This window comes from Capsicum annuum, chromosome 12, assembly GCF_002878395.1.
Source record: "Capsicum annuum cultivar UCD-10X-F1 chromosome 12, UCD10Xv1.1, whole genome shotgun sequence".
NCBI classification, from domain to species: Eukaryota; Viridiplantae; Streptophyta; class Magnoliopsida; order Solanales; family Solanaceae; genus Capsicum; species Capsicum annuum.
This window is the reverse complement of record NC_061122.1, coordinates 174,904,165-174,927,850: the sequence shown is the minus strand read 5'-3', so window position 1 is coordinate 174,927,850 and position 23,686 is coordinate 174,904,165. Positions and strand designations below refer to the sequence as shown.

At 36.4% G+C, this 23,686-nt stretch overlaps 1 long non-coding RNA gene across 1 annotated transcript in view; it reads left to right on the top strand.

Moving 5' to 3' along the window:
• Positions 1 to 8,436, top strand: part of LOC107850112 — a 45,412-nt gene extending 36,976 nt beyond the window's left edge. Inside the window, exon 3 of the long non-coding RNA XR_001668467.2 lies at positions 7,814 to 8,436. This is a non-coding gene — a long non-coding RNA (uncharacterized LOC107850112). The remainder of the gene's footprint in view (positions 1 to 7,813) is intronic.
• The last annotated feature ends 15,250 nt before the right edge of the window (positions 8,437 to 23,686 follow it).

Here is a 23,686-nt window from a genome sequence, read left to right as displayed (position 1 = left end):
ATAGGGATGAATGTGTCACTGATTTCCAGAAATTTCGCAAGTGGACCTGTGGATCTTCATGTGAAATCCCTGTGAACTGTTCACTACTAATCAAAAGTTTTACCATATTCTGTTTAAACTCAAAATTGCCTTCAGTTGTCGTCTTCTGAAATGGGGAGGTCAAATTAGTTAGAAGTGGGATTGCCACTTCTCTGACTATCCTATAGGTTGCTTTTTCTTTAGCGATTAGAGCAAGATTTTCTTGATCTTCTGCAATTTTAGGAATATGAGGAAAACGGATTGCTTCTCTCTTTCATTGATGGAAAAGTTGCTCAAGTTCACAACTTGGTTCAACCAAGTCTTGATCCCTTGCTAGCTTACTACTTTGTAATCCTATTTCCTTCAAATACACAACCAAGATCAAGCGTAAAAAGACCAAAGAAATCTGAAAAGAAAAACTAAGGACAAATAATTGCCAAATTACAAGTCCCCAACAATGGTGCCAAAAGCTTGACAGCGCCTCAGCACACACGCAAGTATACGTGGTCTATCAAATAGTATAGTGGCCTTCAAGAAAGTCAAATATCGATCCCAGAGGGACTTATTTTAACAACTATTCAAATTCAATTCACAATTTAGATTCAATTGATGCAAAAGTAACCAAAATAGAGTTTTAAATATTGTAAATTGCATGATATAATCCAAAAGAAAGCTAAAGGAATAATGTAAAACCTAAAAGTTGAAGTGCATTAGCCTCCACAATTGTTCAATCTCATTCAAAGATGTCAAAGATGATAAATAATAATGTACAATTATGTATTTATAGTAAAGTACTCCAAGCCCAAGTCGTGTAGGACAAAGCTTGCAATTTGGTCATGAGTGGACAATGTGGTGCGACGCATTGATGATTTCATGGACAATACCAACGTGTAGCATTGGGCATTTCATGGGTAATGTGGCGCGGAACCTTTCTAAATGCGATGGTGGAGTGGTGCGTCGCGGGGCATTCGTGTCGGTTCACTGGAATTAGCCTCTAAAATTTTAGTTAAGTATTGATCGTCCTTCCTTTTTGTCCCAGCCTTTGTGGTGTATTTCCAATGAATTTACAGTCTTTCTATAATTAAAATATCACCATATTCAGCTCACAAAGCTTCCTACATAATCACACACCATAAATTAGAGATCATAACAACATAATATCCTAAACGATGAATCAAAACCACAATCTAAGACTAGGCTTCCCATGATAATCTTAAACTTTATGTTACGACTCTTGACTTAATCAAATTAAACCTTGAACATTACAAACAAGTTGTTTCTCTTATAATTACACATTTAAACAATTTGGAACTCCTTTAACATATTAGAATCAAACGAAAACAACTAGACATACAACTAGCTTAAGCTTGTAAAACTAGTTTCTTCGATTGAACTCTAGATGACTCAATTAAGTACAAACTTATTTGAACACACTTTTAACCATTGTAATCACATCCTTGAACACTTATATGCTTTTTAATGTCATATCAACAATAAAACACACAAATCATCCTCAAAACAAGGCTAAATAAGCTAGATTAGTAACATTAGAGTGCATAAATACACCCAACATCACTCATGTGCATTTGAAGAACACTTAATAGAGAGACCTGCTCTGATACCAATAAAAATTCAAGAAGGGGGTGATTTGAATTTTTTTTTTGAGTCGACTGATTAGCTACATCAGTCAACTCACCTGCAAGTTTGTAAACCTAATAAAATAGAAATTAAACTAAATTTGTAAGACTAAATGTGAAGAGAGATGCAATGATTTATACTGGTTTGAATCGCCAGTGTGGTGCCTATTCTAGTCCCTTTGGGTTTCAAGGGTTCCCTCTAGAGCTTATCGTGAGAGTAAATTATAGTAGGATCTGACAAGTTCTAAATCTCAATCTTTTGTAATCCAGATCTTTGACACAGCCTCAAATGGTACAACTAATGAACTGACTCAATCTTTTTCCTTTTTGTAACTTTATAAACTTAGAGAATTACAAAGCTTTTATGAATACTAAAGATAAGACAAAGTAATAATTCTGTGAAGTTGTGTGCTTTATCTTATGTCATCAATGTCTTTATATAGTCTTTCATTATTTGCTTCCTCTTTACTCTAAAAGGAAAATCCAACGAATTTTTTTCAATCAAGAATTTGATTGGATTCCTTGAATGAGGGCACATACTGTTAGCGCATCCATATCAGATATGTTTGTCCATTATAATATGACTTTTTCTTTGTCGTAGTGAATAATCATATGCATACATCTCCATATCAGATATGTCTATGTAATTCATATGATCTTTTTCCTTATTTGATCATTTTGATGTCTTGTCGCTATGTCAATATTCTTCTTTAATTGATGTCTAAGATTTTCTCCTTTTGTAAGTATCTTCTAGTTTCATATTTTGGAATCCTTCAATCTTGTCTGTTCTTTGATTTGATTCTTTCCATATGTATCCATGATCTCCATGAATTGTATTTCATCTCGAGATCTTTTGGATCTGATCATTTTCCAAACTTGGTCCTACATGTTTTTTTAGTTTGTCATTATTAATTCATTAAGTGATTATACTGAAGGCTAACAATAGAAATATCAACAACCCACTATAGTTCAATAAACAAAGCACCAGTGCAAGCAATAGGGAAAAAAAGGTAAACCTAACCGTAGTGGATAGGTGAACGAGAGTAGAGAGTATAGAAAAAATAATTGGTTATGTTATATGTGTGGAGATTAATATTTTTTTAGGTCAACAGTATAAACAAAAATAGATTAATACTATGATTGCTTCTGAGGTCCAGCTATGGTAGAAATAAATGAGTAGATAGATATGGAAGCCCAAGAAATTTCAAAATTATAGAGAAAAATATAAAGTTATGGATGAGACAATTAGTTTGAATGCTCTATCAGGAACACATGCTCCTAACACTATTAGACTGAGGGGGGATCTAAAAAAATCAGTTGATCACACTATTAGATTGAGAAAGCATTTTTAACTTCTTGGATTTGGAAACAAAATAACAAAAAGAATACGATATTGATTACACATGTCATTCCCATGGCAGTAACAATATCATATAAGAATCATATAATGAGCTTGCATCACTGTCCTAAGTTTAAATGAAAGTTACATGGGGTGAAATTTGAAGACTCCATGAGATTTATTAGATTGGGTGAATATGACAATATAGGGGGAGACTAGATGAAATTGCATAATTTGGTCTTACTAAATTTCTTTGAATAAATGGTGGAGATTACCCACAAGAACAAGAGAATGGAACTAAAACAGATCTATAGTTAAGAAAAATAGAAGAGCTTGTCTGCTGAAGGGATGAGACAAATAGAAAAGATCATGTTATTTAAGCCCATCTTTTTACTGTATCTATATCAGAACAAGAGCAAGAAGTAGTGATACTTGAAGAGATTAACCAAGTGATAAGAAGTTATATGATATTTTTGTTGAGCATTCCACACTCCCTCCTAAGAGGAATTATGACCATTTTAGATCACCGAAACCAAAAACAGTACTAGTTAGCATTAGACGCTAAATTTACAATTTCTTCTAGGAATATATTGGGAATAAGGCTGATAAGATGTTAAAGAATTACATTATTCAACCTAATCAGTCCCTATTTTCTTACCCTGTCCTATTGGTAAAGAAAAATATAGTATTTACAGATTTTTATTGAATACTCTGCCATATATAACTTGATTATTAAGGACAAATTTCTCACTTAGTAGATGACTTGACGGATGAGTTGTATCAAATTAGACTGGGAGAAGGAGACATCTATAAGGATACTATGAGTTAGGGTCATGACTAGAGGCATCAAAATGAACCCAAATTAAGATGACCCGCCCAATTCATTCAAAATTTAATGTGTTGGGCTCAAGATAATTTACTATTGGTGAATCTCAATGCATTAAGTCCCAATTCATTTTTAAATTAGGTTCAAATAAGCTCAATCAATCTCATCTTCAAAGCGTCAAATAGAAAAATAATTTTCTTAATGAAAGTAGGGAAAATAAGTGAAAATATGTCCTCCTACTTTCAAAATCACCCACCTCACATTACCCCAACCCCACCACACTCCCAGCTTACCCCCACCCCTACTCTGTCTTCTTTAAATAAATTATTTTTATTTCTTAAAAAAGCTCTTTATAAATTTTCTTATTGCCCCCACCCAACCTCATCCCATTCCCCCCTCCCTACCCCATCCTAAATAATTATTTTTTTGAAAGAATATTAAAAATCTTTTCCTAATTCATGATCAACACCCACCCTCTCCCTTTCCCTACACCCCTACACCTCTAAAATAATATTTTTTTTAAAAAATAGTTTTGAAAAATAAATAAATAATTTTTTTAAAAAAATTGTACCCCGACCCAGCTCTCCCCAACCCCTGCACCTCTTACCCTATACGACATACCCCCTCTCCAAAAACAAATTTCTTTTAAAATAATTAAATTTCTTATAAAAAAAACTTTTACCTCAACCCCCATCCCTTCCCTACCCCCGACAACCCACACCCCCACCACTCTCAATTTTTTTTTAAAAAAATATTTATTCTAAGAAAATATTTTTAAAAAAAAATTCTTACCCTGACCCCCCATAACTTCCTAGCCCCACCCCACCTCCCCTACGACATACACCTTTCCCAAAAGATTATTTTTGTTTAAAGAAAAGAAATTTCTTTTATAAAAAAAATCTTACCTCAACTCCCATCTTAAACCTCACCCCTCCTACCCCTCAAGCCCTACCCCACACCACTCTAAAAAAGAATTGAATTATTATTTTTAAAAATTTAAATTTTTTTAAAAAATATTTTTACCCCACCCTCACCTCCACCCCTACTCCCTACCTACCCACCCAACTTCTTAATCCCATCCAAATTTATTTTCTTGAATTGGATTTACAAAAGGTAAATACCAATATGTTAATATTTTTTAGACTAAGCGGGTCAAGACCCAATTCGATTTTTAGCTCATTTCAACCCAACTTATTTCAAACCAAAGTAAATTTGAGTGGGTCATGACCTAACTCGATATCTCATTCAATTCATTCAATATCTTCAATCTCAACCTCACCCGCCCATTTGACACCCCTAGTCATGACCTTAGGCTTGATCAATCCCTTGCTATCTTCTAATCCTTGATGAACTATGTGTTCAGGAACCATCTAAGAAAGTTTATCGTAGTGTTATTGTATGACATATTAATATATAATGTCGACATGAATGACAACATAGTACACCTTTAGACATTGTTGTCAGTATCAACGAACGGACAATTGTATGCAAAACTATCCAAGTGCTCTTTTGGTTATCTATAAACAAATTATTTTACACATATCATTACTAAAGAAGTGGTAACTAGAAACCTTTCTAATATAGAGGCAATGGCTAATTATCCAACTCCCAATTCAATTAAGTCATTGAGAGAGTTCTTAGTCTTGACAATATATTACATAATGTTTTTCAAATACTAATAGTGTTACTAGTGAACTCCTAACTTATTTATTAAAGAAGATTGCTTTCGTTGGTCTAGTAGTGTTGACACAACATTTCAGAGTCTCAAACAGGCTATGGTTACTGCTCTTATGTTAAACTTTCTAATTTCCTAAACCTTTTATTATAGAGACAAATTCCTGATCAAATAAGGTAGGGGTTGTCTTGATAAAGAAGGAATGACCCATTGCCTTCTTTAGCAAGTCTTTGGCCATCAAACACTTGGTTCTCTTTATATATAAGAAGGAATTTATGGCTGTCCTTTAGTTGTATATAAATAGAGACACAATGTACAATGGATACCTATAATGAGGACATGTTATTGTCGTGATTGTTCGTTATGACCTAAATATTTATTAGAACATGGGTTACTACAAATTTTCAGCAAAAATGAGTATAGTGACTTGAATTTGTGATTTTCTTTTTATTTTATGTGTTTTAATCATTTTTTTTCTTTTTGGTAGCTTTTAAAAATTAATTTTAGGATTTGGGGATAGTTGTCATGGTTCCCGATGCAATCAGAAATGGTTTACGCGAGTTTGTGATTTTTAGAGGCTTGAAAAGCTATATAGTTGACTTTGTTCAACATTCATTATTCTGATTGTCGGGTGGCGATTTGAGCTATGCCAATATATCCTTAATGTCAAATTTGGGTTAGTAGCAGGTTTGATTCAGTTTCAGGACCTTTATATCTCATTTCAATCCTTTATTTAGAAAATAGTTAAAGGAATTCTCGGGGGTTATTTTAGTGAAAACAATCTTTTATTCAAAAAATATGGTGTCTCCATTGAGTTAGAAATGTTGAAATTATCCTAGTAGTGTATACGGTTTATTTTTTTTGGTTCCCGAACGAATCTCGAGGGTCCGTTTAGAGAATTTAGAAACCATACAAATCAGTTTGTTTGTTGAATCTACTGGAGGTGTAAAACGTTATTTGTGAATGCAGGCCCTTTACCATGAATAGAGAGAATTAAATCATCTTTATCGCGATCGTGATATGGTGTCCGCGATCAAGAAGGGCAATTAGGTTGGGTCGGGTCAATCGTTGTTCTGTTGGAGGTGTAAAACCTTATTTTTCAAACTTGTTTTGGACTTGGCTCAAAATGGGAAATATTGGTATCATTAGCTTTCTTTTAATGCATAAATATTATATTTGATTGTTGTGGTTGTTTCTGAGGCCATTTGGAAGGGGAAAGCTCCACTTTGAAGTACTTTAGGCCAGAATTTTATCATTCTGAGGTAGGTTATGTTTTAACTTCTTTCTGGTTAAGGTGGAGAGTTAATAAATAAGTAAAGTATGCGTTAGGAAAAATAAATATAGAGTTTATATTTCGAGATCATTATTACTATTGTGCACCCGTGTGGGAGCTTATATTTTATTGTTGTTAGTTTGTGATATCTAATATTATGTGTTGCCCATGAGGGGGCTTTGTTTAATATCACTAGCCTTATATGTGCATTTAAATGCCTCCATTCTAGATATAATACATGTGCGGGAGCTTTTTTTTCTAAATATATTTATTTTTTAGCGTTGCTTTCTTTATAATGATAGAAATACCTAAGTTAGGGGTTGTTATGATATTAATTGTGTCTCACATGCATATTTATTCTGATGGTGCCTAATTAGAGTTGATAATTATGAACTGTTTGATCATATTGAGTTGATTTCTGGGATTGCTTTTATATATACATGTTGTATAGATTGGATATTATCATATTGAGTTAATTGTGAGCATTACCTTCTCATTACATGCATGTACATTCATGAGATATTGTTACACTTAAGAAACACTATTTTTGAAAGAAAATAAGACACTTTTATGAAAATCCTCTTCACAAACATGAGCAAAGAGGTGAGGTGAATTGATTTGAGATATAAGATATTGTATAGAGATACAAACCCCCTCATGGGTCCTACCTGGGAGCTATGAGATCGGTGGTTGTATAAAAAAATTCATGTGATGACATTCATCATTTTTCTCATCCACATTGCACTGCATTGCGTTTGCACATACATTTTCATGTTTTATTTAGTTTCCTTGACTTTTGCTAGTTTTAATTTATTTTTATGTATATCTGTGTTGTTTTTGCTTTTGTGTGTGTATATATATATGTATGTATATTTAGAACTGTTAGTGTAGATGGTGTGAGACATCATTTGAGCCTTTTCTGCTTGTATGTAACGTGCTCATAGCATTATTTTACTTATATTATTTTCCTCTTTGCTCAGTCAGCCTATGATACCTACTAAGTACAAGTGTATCGTACTCACCTTTCTGTGTCCTTTTGATGCAGGTCCTAGTACGAGCACCTAATGTGGTGGTTGATTTTGTGCAGAGATCTTAGAATTTTACGGATTGATTCACTCTAGAGTTTGGAGTTGATTCATACCTCATCCATCCCTACTTGTCTTTATTTTTATTTTAAGAGACAGATGTGTAATATTAGTTTTTGAATATTGTACTAGAATGTTCTTACATTATGACACCAGGTTCTGGGTGACCTATGTTATTTCTTTCAGACTTCTACTATTATTATACTTGTATACGTCTGACTTCATTCTAGAAGTCCCACCTTGGGTTATGTTGTTTTTTTTATATTTCTTTATTAGTTTGGGTGATTGGCATACTTATCAAGGTTGAGCCACGATAAGTGTCATCATGACCCATTTTTGGATCGTGACTATGGGTTACTAACTCTTGGACTAGATTATGGAGTTCATTATAAGAGAGGTTCTGAGAACAAAGTAGTTAAGGCTCTCTTAAGAAGATACTGAAGATACTTGTCACGTTCTGATTTGACACTCTAGATGTAACCGACACTCATAAACACAAGTGGCTTGAGATAATCACTTGTCCTGCATGAGACTGAAAAAATACATGCTGAAAGATAAAGTGGAAGCTGGAGAATGGTAAATATTAGTTGACTTCCAAATAAAAGAAAAATACTTGTATTTACTTTAAAAATGAAAGACTGTTAAGATACTACATAATATGGTTTACAATCTGACTGCAACCAACTCGACTAACTGTCTGTCTATAAAGTCTCTACTAATTATATTAATGTAACTATTTACCAACATACTCTCTAAACCATACCTTTCGTAGAGATTGGAAAGCATGATTGTAATGAACCTCCAGGCCATTTTCTCTGCTTTCACTTGTTTTTGATGTTTCATGCCTTCCTAGTTCATTTTCCTATTTTAGAGCTTTTAAGCTGAGAAGTTGGTCTTGGACCTAAAATCCTAGTAAACGTCCTTAGATAAAAATTCCAACAGTGTTGTTAACTTTGAAACGTAAATTTTAGGCTAGGGGAATCCTTGGTCAAGATTCCGAGGCTTTCAGACTCATTTTGGCCTATAGGGTGGATTTGATAGAAAATGGAACTGTGGATGTGGGGTGCACTTTTTGTTTTAACGACCTCAGATGAAAATTTTGATGGTTTTATTGAGTCTGAAATGTTAAATTTGGTATGGTAGCATAGTTTGTTTACGCGCATGGGGTTTCGAATGAATTTCAAGCCCCCGATCAGAGTCTGTTAGGGACTTAACTTTTTGTTGGTTCACAGCAGCTGGTGCATGGTATTCTACCCTTTATTTTCACATGGGGTAGATTTCATGCTAGATAGGGATTATAGGATAGGTTTATACGTAGTAATATCATGATTTGACCTATTTAAGAGATTTATGTCACGAACCGACCCCGGGCCTAGTTGCAACGGGTATCTCAAGCCCACCGAGGGCGAAAAACCACCCTCTTGCCTAGTCACCTGAGCATAATAAGTAATAATAGTAAAAGTAACCCAAATATAATTTAAAAGATAGATAGATAACTCAATACGAACAAAGAGTCAATAAATAATAACCACCCACACATTGTCCACAAAAGCCTCTAAAATAAAATGCTGAGTTAGGTCAGGACATGCCCCTAACCATGGCTAAAAGACAATCCATGTGTATAAAAAAAATCAATGGGATTTCTGAAAACATAAAGAAAGCAGTGGAATGTTCGACCTTTCGGATGATGGAGGCTCACCACTTCGAGCTGACCAACGAACGAACTCGAACCACCTAACTCTGCATAAAGTAATTGAAGAACCCCTAGGACCCTACATCATGAAATGATGCAGCGTCCGGGGATAGTTAGTAGGATAAGCACTAACATGTAACTCAGAAAAGGGATGAAATAATGTCATAATCAAATCATTCAAAAACCATATGCACACATTTATATATACATATATACAAGAAGCAGGGATGGGGTAAAAAGTTTAAACATGATATTTAAAAATCATTAACCTTGATTGTGTAACTCTAACCATCCTAAAGGCACCCACGAACAATATGGGTTCAGCTCCTCCTGCGGGAAGCGTCCCAACATGTATTAGCCACACAAACCAGGAAAATCCAAGGAAGGTATAGGGAATCCACGACCTCAGCCATTCCATAATATATATGTAGTATGAACTATGCATATGGTCACTAAGACTCCCACGCCAGCAAACGTGATTTCTAGTATCGGTTCGCTCGGGACCTTCATCTTCCACGATGAGCTACAAAATTGTCTTTAAGCCCTAAATTAAAACTATTTACACATCCCATCCATTAACAAAAGATTTAATTAATTAGTCATTTACCGTTGGTATCACCATACCAAATAAGGTTAAGCTTGCAAGCCAATTCCATTATGCCATTCCAAAACTAATTAGCCAAATTGACTCCAAAGTCTTAAACTTAAAACCAATCCATGGCCACCAAGTCCTTCCAAAACTATTTTAAAGTTTCATTAACCTTTTACGCAATGCAAGGTTCCAAAAGTGAGTTCGATTATGCATGTATCCATGTTTCAAAACTAGTTAGCCAAGTTGGGTTGAGGGTAAAGCCAATTCCAAACCATAAGACCTTAAATTTTGGGGAAACCCATGTTCCCCATTCCAATTCCCCCACTCATGCATTTATTTAGTTCAAAACCACAAGATAAGACATAGTCAACCAATCCAAAACCATAGGGAAATTAATTCATATCATAACCATTCCAAACCCCTCAACCCAATTTAAAACCCAACAGTTAAAACCACATGGATAATAATTAGCCATATGCTTTTGTATAAAATTAATTTAAGGCAAAGGTACATGCCTGAAGACACGAAGAATCTTGGAAGAGAAATCAGTAATTGAATCTTGGATAAGTAATCCTTTGAGACCCTAGCTTTTCCTAACTTTGAAGTTTGAGAGGAGAAAATGATGTGTATGATATGTTAATTGATAGAAAAAAGGCTAAAAAAAGGGTTTTAAGTCGTGGGAAATAGTTGGATAAAGGAAAAGACCACAATGACCTTAATAAAAATGGACAGAAAAATATAGCATCCAATCTCCATGGGTAAAATAATGACTCGTGGTCACTGGTCACGAGTCATCACCAAGACTCATAGTCAATCCTTGACCCCTTACAGTTATGGTCACCAGTTACACTATACGATTCGTGACCTCATCCTATGACTTGTGAGGGCCAAATCATGAACCAAACAAAAACATTAGCCTATCCTACTAGTTGGACTATGAATGGATCCTTGAAAATCATGACGACTAGGTACGGCTCATCACAGGAGTTGTTACCTGGGTAGTGAGGGTAAAATTCAAGACATTTTAAGAGTCTAAAACCTAGGGTATTACATTACCCTTCCTCCCCCACATCCAAGATTATTCATCTCTTAATGAGGAGTCAAGGCACCCATTAGCACGATAACAAGAAAGAATGTACACATACCCAAATGACAAATTTGAAAGTCCACAAGAAAGAGAGCGAAAGCCATACCTCAAGCATTTTCATCCAACGTAAGGAATAAGAATGGATATCTGTACTTCATTTCCTCTTCAGCTTCCTAGGTAGCTTTTTCTACTTTTTGATTCCTCTAAAGGACCTTCACCAAAGCTACATCCTTAGTCCTCAACCTACGTACTTGCCTATCCAAGATCTCGATTGGTACTTCCTCATAAGACAAGGAATCCAAAGTACCAACATTCTCCATAGGGACAACCAACGAAGTATCAGCCACACACTTTTTCAACATTAACACATGGATAACTAGGTGAATAGAATCCAAACTCGGAAGCAAATCCAACTCATAACTAATATTTCCAACTCTCCTCAAAATTTGATACGGACCAACATAATGGGGGCTGAGCTTTTCTTTCTTCCTAAACTTCATCACTCTTTACATAGGAGAGACTTTTAAGAATACCCAATGACCTACTTCAACTCCAACTCCCTTCTCCTTACGTCCACATAAGACTTTTGGGGACTTTGGAATCCAAACTCGGAAGTAAATCCAACTTATAACTAATATTTCCAACTCTCCTCAAAATTTGATACGGACCAACATAATGGGGGCTGAGCTTTTCTTTCTTCCTAAACCTCATCACTCCTTACATAGGAGAGACTTTTAAGAATACCCAATGACCTACTTCAACTCCAACTCCCTTTTCCTTACGTCTACATAAGACTTTTGGGGACTTTGGTTAGTCTTAAGCCTCTCTCTAATAACTTTCACCTTCTCCATGTCCTGATGAACCAACTTAGGACCAAACAACCTAGTCTCACCATCCTCAAACCACCCAATAGGATACCTATACCTCCTACTATATAAAAACTCAAAAGGAGCCTTCTGAATACTTGAAGGGTAACTATTGTTATATACAAACTCAATAAGAGGTAAGTGATCAACCTAAATACATCCAAAATCAATCACACAAGCCCTTAGAATATCCTCCAAAGTCTAGATAGTTTGTTTTACTTGTCCATCCATTTGAGGGTGAAAAGCAATTCTAAGGTTCACCTTAGTCCCCAAACCTCTCTAAAACAAACACCAAAATTGAGTTGAGAACTGCGTACCTCAGGGTAAAATGATGGAAATCAGCGTTCCATGAAGCTTGATAATCTCCTAAATACAAAACTTAGCATAATCCTCTCAAGAGTAGTTTCTCCTCACAGGCAAGAAGTGAGCAAACCTAGTCATCCTATCCACACTAACCCAAATCAAATCATACTGATTGTGAGACCGCGGAAGACCCTTAATGAAATCCATATTGATCATCTTCCACTTCTACATAGCAAATTCTATATCTTGAGACATCCTTCCAGGTTTCAAGTGTTCAACCTTCACCTGCTGACAAATCATACACTTGGCCACAAAATTTGCCACATCCTTCTTTTTATTGATCCACCAATAGATTTCCTTCAATTCATAGTACATCTTAGTTGAACCCACATGAACTGTATACCTAGGCTCATAATCCTCAACCAAAATCCTTGATCGAATCCCAGCAACATTAGGAATGTAAAACCTACCTTGGTACTTAAAGATACCATCTCCCCTAATCTCAAATGCCATAACCTTTTGTTGACCCACATCTTCCTTAATATGTATAAGTATAGGATCCAAAATCTTCTTCTCTTTGACCTCGGTACCAAGATAAGACTAAACCACTTCTTGAACAATCAAACCTCCATTCTCAAAGTCCAAAAGGCACACTTCTAAGTTAGCCAAATGGTGACTATCCTTCATCATTCATTGCTTCTCTCCATCTACATGATATAAGCTCCATATGGATAGCATGCTAAGAGTATCAAAAACTATATTGGCTTTACCTGGATGGTAGTGATGACCCATATCATAGTCCTTGAGTAATTCAAGCCACCACCTCTGCCTAAGATTTAACTCCTTTTGAGTGAATACATACTGCAAGTTCTTATGGTTTGAATAGAGATCTACAAACACCCCACACTAATATTACTGACACAAAAACTACTGAGTGGTGAATTTACCACTCATTTACATCCAGAAGTTGTGAACACCACTATGATTTAAAGGTAAAAATGAGACAGGTTCATTAGTTGAATAAACTAATTTCCATATTTTGTAGCTATACAGGTGATGGAAAGGAAAAATATGGAATCAAGATTAAAGGGATCAAAATGAGAGGAGAACTGCACTTGGGAGAACTGGAGAATCAAAGAGCCTCAGTTACCGCGATTGCAGTTAGAGTGTCACAATTGCGGCCAGTTAAGCTAGGTTAAAATTAGTGATTGCTATCCACTGCAGCAATCACAGTTCAAGCTATCTCGAGATAGCTACCGTAGTTGCGGCAATGCGAGAATGTGCCCAGGGGAAATTTTGTAATTTTATACAACTGACCCTAAATCCCTTAAAAGGCTCAAACCCTTTCCTATTTTGATATTCTAGACTTTAGGAAAAAATTAAATTTGAAGTTTGCAAACCCTAATTTAGGAAACAATTGTATTTGAATTTAGTAAAATTAAAGGATGGATGCTTTGAATAAACCTTATGGTATATTTCTTTCTCTTTACTTCATGAGTAGCTAAACTTTCCTTATCTTGGGATTATGTTGAACTAAGATACAATTATGAGTGGGTTGTGATGTATTTGTTTATATTCTAGTTTGTTGATGATGGGTTTCACTATTGCTAGTTTGAAATGGTTGGGGTTTGTGGGTGAAAACCCCAAATTCTTGAAAGTTTAAAACATCCCTGAAAGAGGGGTGTGGGTGACCTTTTGGAACCCATATCACCCTTGAAAGAGGTATATGGATGACAAAGAAATAGTGGACAATAATGGATGTAGTTTTCTATCTTTTTCTATCTTAGAAATAAGGGTGAGTAGAGAGTTATTTATGTCTTAGGCATCTTCCCAGAAATAGGAATGACCAATTAAAGTATTAGGTAGTTGTAATTGGCGCACTTGTTAGGTACTTGAAAGGGTTAACGAGTGATATTCTTGAGTTTTTGTTGACAAACTAGCCTCAAGTACCTTCGACCTTGCCTACCACATCGTTAATGACTAGAATTTGCACCAAATCATCATGTTTCCATGCATAACTTGCCCTTAGGTAGACATAATCCCAAGATTGTTCTCATATTGAATTTTAAATCACAAGTGTTGCCTTAACTTGTTGACTTAAGTTGACATTGATAAATCTTTGTTCCAAATTAACCCCCTCATTTTAAATCATGTATTTTACTTTATTTGCTTTGCGGGTAGCTTTTTAGTAATGATTAACACCTATAGGGCTAGAAAGATAATTTTGCTCCTCGTGGATTCAACCTCAATATAAGTATTGACAACGACCGTCCTCTACCAATTTAAATGGTATAGGCGCGTGTTATGAAAATGACGCTGTTGCCAGGGAGTGAAATTTAGTTTTCACTTTTGCGGTGTTGCTTTTTACTTAGGGTATATCGGTAGTGGAGTGTATTTATTTTGGTTATTTTTTTACTTCATTTTTAGGTGATCTTCATAGTATACACGGATCCATAAATGACAATGAAAGTCACGCCTGGTCTTTCAAAGGTACTCTTGATAATGAGGAGAAACTCAATGACATTGGACATTCCAGTGTCATCCGTATCCCACCTACTCATAGGAACAATGTCTTTCATCTCACAATTGCATATTCTCCAAATGAAGGAACTTTTTTGGTGGTCAAGCTTATGAGGACCCCAACTTACATAAGACAATTTTTGTAGAGGCATGTGCACCATTTAATATTGCATGCATAACCCAAGAGTCCATCGTCTACGTCTCTTCTCATTCTCTCTAACAGGTGAGGTGGTATTATGACTTCACTCTCTTCCAGTAGATTAATTACTTCATGGGATGAACTTATTGTGGCCTTTCTTGATCAGTATTTCCCACTTCTGAGATACTACAATTGCGTGATGAAATCATTAACTTTTGATAATTGAATGGTGAACCGTTGTACGAGATGTGGAAAAGATTCAATAGAAAACTCATGAAATGTCTCAACCACGAGGTCTGGGAGAAGATGCTTCTCCAAATTTTCTATCGGGCTCTTGATTTACTCAACAAAATTATAGTAGACAATGCACTGAGGCGCTCTCTTGTAAAGTTGACTTATCATGTGGCTACAACCTTACTTGAAGAAGTGACCAAGAAAAACTGGGGGTGAAATACCCATGAGGTCAAGGTATAAAAAGGCTTCCCTACTACCTCCTTTGTTGATAAAGAGCAAAAGAAAAAAGATGAAGAGAGGGAGAAAAACATGGCAAAAATAATGACACAATTGGAGCTTTTAACTAAGAATATGATGGGTGCACCCACAAAAGCAATGAGTGTTACAGAATCCAAGGCCTATGATGATGAAGAGGCCAAGAGTCTTGATGAAGAGATTCGGTATTTGGCTAACTATTTGGGGGTTACCGCCCCGCCTATCAAAGGCTTGTACGGATCATGATCGTGATCGTGATCGTGATTGAAGGGATAAGGACGGAGAGTATGATCATTATATGCCCCCTCATGACTATGTAAATAGTAAAGAATCAAACCCCGTCAACCCTGATAAATATAAAACCAAAGATGTATTAGCAAGGATTTTGATGAAAGTGGAGGAAACAGATAAGATAGACCATGAATTGAAAGGCGACTTTTTGCAAATCAACCAAATGATTGTGTCCTACTCCACTTCGACTAAGCACTTGGAAATAGAAATAGGTCAAATGTCCTCTCAACTAAATGCTATACCATAGAGGGTTATTCCTAGTGACACTTTTGTGAACCCAAAAAATAATGCTCAAGTTTTAGCAATAGTCACTAGGAGTGTCAAAACCCTCGGGGATCATTTGAGAAAAGCTACGACAAAAAGTGTGGGTGAAAAATATCCCAACATTAAGCACATGAATATGAAGAAAAAGGTTCTGGTTGAGCCAAGAGAAGAAACCCCAAAATCTCAAGAAGAAGAGAATAAAAAAGAACCGGAGGAAATTGACGAAGAGATGATAAAAATTAGGAGGCACGAAATAATGCATTGACCACTGTGCAAGTCCCTCCTCCATTTCCACAAAGGCTTAAGATAAAAGAGGGGAACAACAAGCTCATAAAATTCATGGATAAGCTTTGCAACCTCTCTATTAATACCCCATTACTCGAGGCTATCTAAAAGATCCTGGGGTATGCTAAGCATATGAAGAAATTGATGTCGAAAAAAAAGCTTGCTGAAGGTGACACCATTGAAGTCATCCATGGGTGTAGCGCTATCATGAGTAATGCAATAGAAGAAAAGAAGGAGGACCCAAGGCTTTTATAATTCCATTTACCATCAGGACATATAAGTTTGAAAAATTTTTATATGACCTTGGTGCAAGTATTAATATCATTCCCTTTGCAATATATCGAAGGCTTGGATTGATTACCCCCTACTCCAACGTCGATGAGGCTTTTTATGGCAGATCGGTATATCAAGAAATTAGTTGGTGTTTTGTTTGACTTATTGGAGAAAGTGGATAGATTCATTCTTCTAGTGGATTTTGTGGTGCTCGATTATGAGATAGACCAAGAGGTTCCTATTATCCTTGATCGACCTTTCCTTGCTACTGAAAGAGCCCTTGTCAATTTAGAGCTTGGAGAAATGAGGTTTAGAGTTCATAATGGTAAAGTGTCATTCCAGGTATACAAATGAAGAAACAACCTATGGAGCTTTAAGTGGTATTGATTAGCGATGTTGAAGATGAGGAAGTAAATAATGGGTCCCTTGAGGATCCAACTTTAAAAAGATGAAGGACGTCGTTCCACGATGATAACTAAGGCATTATGTAGGAGGCAACCCACAAATGCCACGAAAGTGATTCGTATCCTTTGTTTTTAATTTAGTATGCTAGATTTTTATATTATCATTATTAATCCATTCATTTGTGTCACTTTGGAGAGTTTTTGACTGAGTTGAGAAGATAAAGTGTGAAATTTTTACATATTGAACTGAACAGGGGAAAGTGTGTCAAAATGAAGTAAAAAATTGAACAGCGGAAAATAGAGGTGCAGAAATGCCCTCAGTTACCTCGATCATGGTTCCCATGCCTCTGCGATCGTGGTCACCCGCCTATTTACGATCATAGACCTTGGACCATAATCGTGGTCATATCAGTTTAAAAGAAACATTGAACTACCAGTTTCTCACAATCCTCCGAATTCTCTTTCAAATTATACCCACTCCTGGTCATATTTTGGGTATCCAAAAGCATTATTGCATCCATCTTGCATTATTCCTTTGGTAAGTGCCTTGAATTTTTGCTTTATTTATTAGAAATAGGCCATATAATAGATTAAATATCAAAGTCCTAAAAACTATGCTTTCCATTGTTAAATCTGTGTTGAATTGTACTTGTGTAGTGGTTAGCTATTGGTAATTGGTGTGCTCATATTTGGGGAAGTCTTGAGAACCCAAATTATGTTCAAAATTGAATAAATATAGTATGCACACCAAGTGCTCGATCAAATTCCCAATGAGCCCATAACTAGTTGTTTTCATATTTTAAGTGCATGATCGAGTACTTAGAAATCATGTTCAATGTTCTTACTAATTAGTTCTTGTTTTGGAACATAATTTGGACTCGAATTTAGAAATGTGTAACCTGTTGAAAATCTACCTGGACTGGCCTCAGGTACCGCAATCATGGTTATAGGGATTACAATAGCGGCTTTGTGGCCCACAATCGCTACATCTGAGGCTGAATTCCAGCCTGGGCCAAAAATTCTGCACTTCAAATTCTTGTTCAAACACCACCAAGTAACCATCCCATTAGCTTTAGTGGACAATATAGCATAGTTTGTGCATGAAAATGTTGATGATGAATGTTGATGTGTTATTCTCATGCTTTTCAGGTTTACATCATGGGCGACTATGATCAAGTTCGTTTTATGTCCTCCAAGTGCCACACTCTTTAATTTGGTGATCTTTCGAGAACAAAGCTGCTTCTGAAGAGGGGAACATGCTTGGATAAATTACCAAAAAAATTCCGACCTTTCATGACATACTCGTGGATAATAGATGGTGGTTCTTCACCCCGGATCCTTACAAAGCGAATGAGCAGTGGGTATGGGAATTCTATGCTAACCTTAGAATAATTTCTTTCTCAGACCGAGACATCAGGATCTAGGAGAAGGAGGTGAACTTTGGGGCAGAGAAAATTAATGACATTTACGGGCTCCCAAATACAAACATAGATGAATTTGAAGCAAATGGGTGTGAGCCAGGAAGTTCTCTAGCAGAGAAGCTATGTTCGGACAAGAAGGTACTTTGGGTGGCTACCAAAAGGAACATATATATGAATGATTTACCGTCGAGGCCCGGATTTGGTTGACTATCATTTGTAGATGGGCCTCCCCTTGCAACCACATGAAAGCAGTTCCTGATTTGCAGGCCAGGATGGTTGCTTGTAGATTAGATTGCATACCTTTGAATGTTGGTCGACTTGTACGCTCAGAGATGAAGTTTTTTAAGAACCGTGGTAGTATCAATCTCTATTTCCTCTCTTTGATTATCGAGTTGTGCAGGTGAGCATGCATTGAGAAGTACCCTGGAGATACTTGGGTGCACCCTGGAACCCCTATCTACCCTCTAAAAATTCGGGGTGAGGGTACACCTGGAAAGAGCAAGAAGAGAAAGATCAACTTGGGTAAGTTAACTTGTGAGGAGCCAGAGTCTTCTAGGCCATCCACTATCGGTCCCTTTTAAGATATTGGTGTTGATTTAAGGGTTATTAGGGAGCTTGTGTTGGGATTTCCCCAGGGGTCGGGAGAGCCCTCCACCACCCGTCATTTCTATGTGGCCTGATCTGATTATGAGAGTACTTGGAGGACCAGTAGAGCAGGGAGCCACGATTGCTAGGCTCGAGAGGGCCTACTCATAATTAGCAGAGTCTCATGAAGAGCTCCAGGACTCGCACGAGAATATGAATAAAAGGGAGAATAAGAGGGAAAACTTCTTTAGCAAGATATGGAAGGGGGTGAAAGGCCTTTCAAAGGTCCTAAAACCCCAAGATAGACTTCCTTCCTCCCAAATTGAGAGTGATGATGAGGTCCCAACAAAGTGGTCTGGGCTGATGATATTGGAGATAATGCAGATTCAGAGGGTGAGAGAGCTATTGATGCAGTTTCAGGGAGCACCCTTATCTCTCTTTATTCTTTATTGTTTATACAGCGAGGACATTGCAAGTTTCTTAGTTGCGGGTGCCTATATCATTATTCATTTCATTTGGGCCTTTATTATTTAGATATTTCTGGATGTTTTGCTGACATTTTGGATGTTTTTATTTTTATTTGTTGGTTTTAATATTTGGGCACTCTAATGGTACCCATATTTTCATGGATTAGTCATTTTGTTTCACTTTGAGATTTTTACTTTATCTGTATTTTGCTTATGGTGATATCGGACGAGCCTTTTCCTATAATAGATTAAGTGAGGACATTCTTAAGGGAAAATCATCTTGATTAGGTTTTGAGCCATGGATGCAGGAGAAGTTTGAGTACCTGTAGCATTTTGGATTTTGGATCGCACTTATACCTATGGTAAAGTCTGAGTAGCCATATGGTATGCCCGTATGAAAGCCAAAATGTAAGATGTCAGCTTGGTTTGGTGCCATAAATAGCAAATTGTGTATGGTGTAAATTCTAAGAGAACCCCCCCATCCAAAAAAATTTCAAAAATCAAGGGCACGAACGTGAGTGACCTTGTAACAATACTTTACCTCTTTTTGTGACTCTAAAATTTTGGCTTGTAGAATTTGGTAGATACTCTATTTTATCTCTAGTGGGAAGGGAAATTAAGCCCCTTTGAGGAATTTGATGTCGTGTACGGTGAGCATATTTTTCCAAATCTCATGCATATTTTTACCATCTATAACTTGCCTCATTGGCATCTCAAGGTTAATTTTGATTATGCTTGATTGATGAAATAATCCTAGGCCATCTTTGTGAATATAGGAGCCTAATTTAGCCTAAATAGCCTACCCATGCTTAGGATAGTACCCTTAGTCACCCAATTTGAGCCTTCAAGCCTTTCTTTGGCAACCCATTTCAAACCTTAATCCATTCAAAGTTTTTGCCTCTCTTGAACCCTACCCTTCTTGAACATGAAAAATGAAAATTGAGGCCAAATGCCTAAGTTGGGGGTGATAAGTTTGAAAGAGTTGACTTTGGGCCATGGTAGTGTAAGTGGATGCCTATAAGCTACGCAATGAAAAAACTGAAAAATAAAAGAATTATGAAATAAGAATGAGGCATAGATTGTAAAAGAAGAAAGCGAATGAAAAATGCCTTCAAAAAGTTGGGTAAATCAAGACAGCTAAAATAGGCATGTGGAAATGTGAAAACAAAAGAACTGGCCCATGGTCAAAAGTTAGATGGAATAGTGTGATATAGATGTTCAAGGAGGGTGTAACAACTTTGTTCCTAAATGATATCCTACCCTTCCCCGAACCTACAAAACAATCTAAAAAAAAGCCCTTCGAGATCTCCAACCAAGTGTATTCATTATACTGGCAATTGGAAATAAGGGCAAGCCTATGGCATGGTACTTGTTAGCATTGAGAGTCTTTATGTGAAAGAGACATTTTCACACTTAAATCCCTTGTTGCATATTAGATAATCTGGTCTGGGGAACATCTTTCTTGTGAGGAGAAATGTGAACAACTTGAGGTGGGTGATATTGTCATCTTTCAAATAATGAGGCAAAAGGATTATAGCGGAGTTGAGGTCAATAGAGAGTCACTTTTAGAGTGTTAGTGATTGTTCCATTGTTTATTTTTAAAGTCCTTTGCATCTTTGAGATTGTATTCCATGATGAGGGGTGTCGTGAGAATAGCTTTGCCCATGTTTGACAAGCCACTTGTGGTAGCAATTAAGTTTGAGGTCATTGTGATCATTGGGTTGTATACATGGGCTTAAATTTTACATTGTCTCATTGAGTGAGAGGTAGTGTTACTTGAGGATAACCAAAGGTTTAAGTTGGGGGTGTTGATGAGTGATAATTTACCACTCATTTGAATCCAAAAGTCGTGCACACTACTATGATTTGAAGGTATGAATGAGACAAGTTCGTTCGTTGAATGCACTAATTTTCATATTTTACAGGTATATAGGTGATGGAAAGGAAAAATGTGGAATCTAGCTTAATAGGATTAAAAAAAGAGGAGAAGTGCATCTGGGAGACCTGGAGCAGAATAGAGCCTCAGTTACCGCAATCACGGTCAAAGTACCGCAATCGCGGCCAGTCAAGCTAGGGCAAAATCAGCAATCGCAATCCACTACAGCAATCGTGGTACTTGCGATATCAGGATAACTGTCGCGGTCGTGACAATGTGGGAATGTCCCTAAGGGAACTTTTGTAATTTTATACAGCCGACCTCAAATCCCTTAAAAGACTTAAACCCTTTCCCATTTTAGTATTCTAAACTTTTGGTAAAAATTGAAATTGAAGTTTGCAAACCCTAATTTGGGCAACAATTGTATTTGAATTTCATACTTTGAATTTAGTGAAATTGAAGGATGGATGCTTTGAATGAACCTTATGGTATATTTATTTCTCTTCACTTCATGAGTAGCTAAACTTTCCTTTTTTGGGGATTACGTTGAACTAAGGAGCAATTATGTTGGGTTGTGATTATTTGTGTAGATTCTAGTTTGTTGATGATGGATTTCACTATTGCTTGTTTGAAATAGTTGGGGTTTGTTGGTGAAAGCCCCAAATACCCAAAATAGATTTGAGGGTGAAAACCCCAAATTCTTGAAAGCTCACATCATCCTTGAAAGAGGGGTGTGGGTGAACTTTTGGAACCCATATCATCCGTAAAATAGGTATATGGGTGAAAAATCAATAGTGGACAATAATGGATGTAGTTTGATATCTTTTGTCATCTTAGAAATAAGAGTGAGTAGAGAGTTAGCTATGTCTTGGGTATCTTCCTAGAAATAGGGATGCCCAATTGAGGCATAAGGTGGTTGTAATTGACACACTTATTAGGTACCTGAAAGGGTTAATGAGTGATATTCTTGAGGTTTTGTTGACAAACTAGCCTCAAGGACCTTTGGCCTAGCCTACCACATTGTTAATGACTAGAATTTGCACCAAATCATCATGTTTCCATGCATAACTTGCCCTTAGGTGGACATAATCCCAAGATCCTTATCATATTGAATTTTAAATCACAGGTGTTGCCTTAGTTTGTTTACTTGAGTTGACATTGATAAATCCTTGTTCCAAATCAATCCCCCTCTTCCCCATTTTAAATCATGTATTTTACTTTATTTGTATTGCAGGTATCTTTTAGTAACTATTAACACCCATAGGAATAGAAAGACAATTTTGCTTCTTGTGGATTCGACCTCAACATAAGTTGAGCTATTGGCAATGACCATCCTCTACCAATTTAAATTGTATAGATGAGCATTATCAAAAACCACAATCGCCAACTCTAAATCATGAACCGGATAACTCTTTTCATGAACCTTAAGCTGTCTAAAAGCATAGGACATAACCTTACCATGTTGCATCAACACACAACCCAGTCACAGACGGGGTGCATCACAATATACAACAAAACCCTTAGTACCCTTGGGCAGGGTCAAAATCGGAGAAGAGGTCAACTTATCCTTCAACTTCTCGAAACTAACCTTACAAGCATCAAGCAATAAAAACTTTATCTTTTTCTGAGTCAACTTCATCAACGGAGAAATAATAGAAGAAAAACTCTCCAAAAATCTCCTATAATACCTAGCCAGGCTCAAGAAGCTTCGAATGTCGATTGGAGTCATGGGTCTAGTCAATTTCTTAATCGTCTCCACTTTTTGTGATCCACCTTGATCGCTTCAATAGAAATAACATGCCGAAGAAAGGTCACAATATTCAACCCAAATGACATAACCAATAATTCATGACCATATCAAGTTCGAAAAGCAGTCTTGGGAATATCAATTTCCCCAATATTCAACTGATGATAACCCGAATGACGGTCAATCTTAGAAAAATATCTAGCACCTTGAAGCTGGTCAAAAAGATCATCAATCCTAGGAAGAGGGTACTTATTCTTCATTGTAATCTTATTCAACTATCGATAATCTATATACATCTAAAAATAACCATCTTTCTCATGCACGAAAAGCACGGAAGCACCCCACGGATAAACACTAGAAAGAATGAAGCCCTTATTAAGGTGATCATTTAATTGGTCCTTTAGCTCTTTTAATTCAGTTGGAGCCATTCAATAAGGAGGAATGAAGATAAGATAGGTATTCGATAAATGATCAATGCCAAAATCTATTTCCTTATCGGAAGAAATTCCAGGAAGATCCTCGGGAAACACT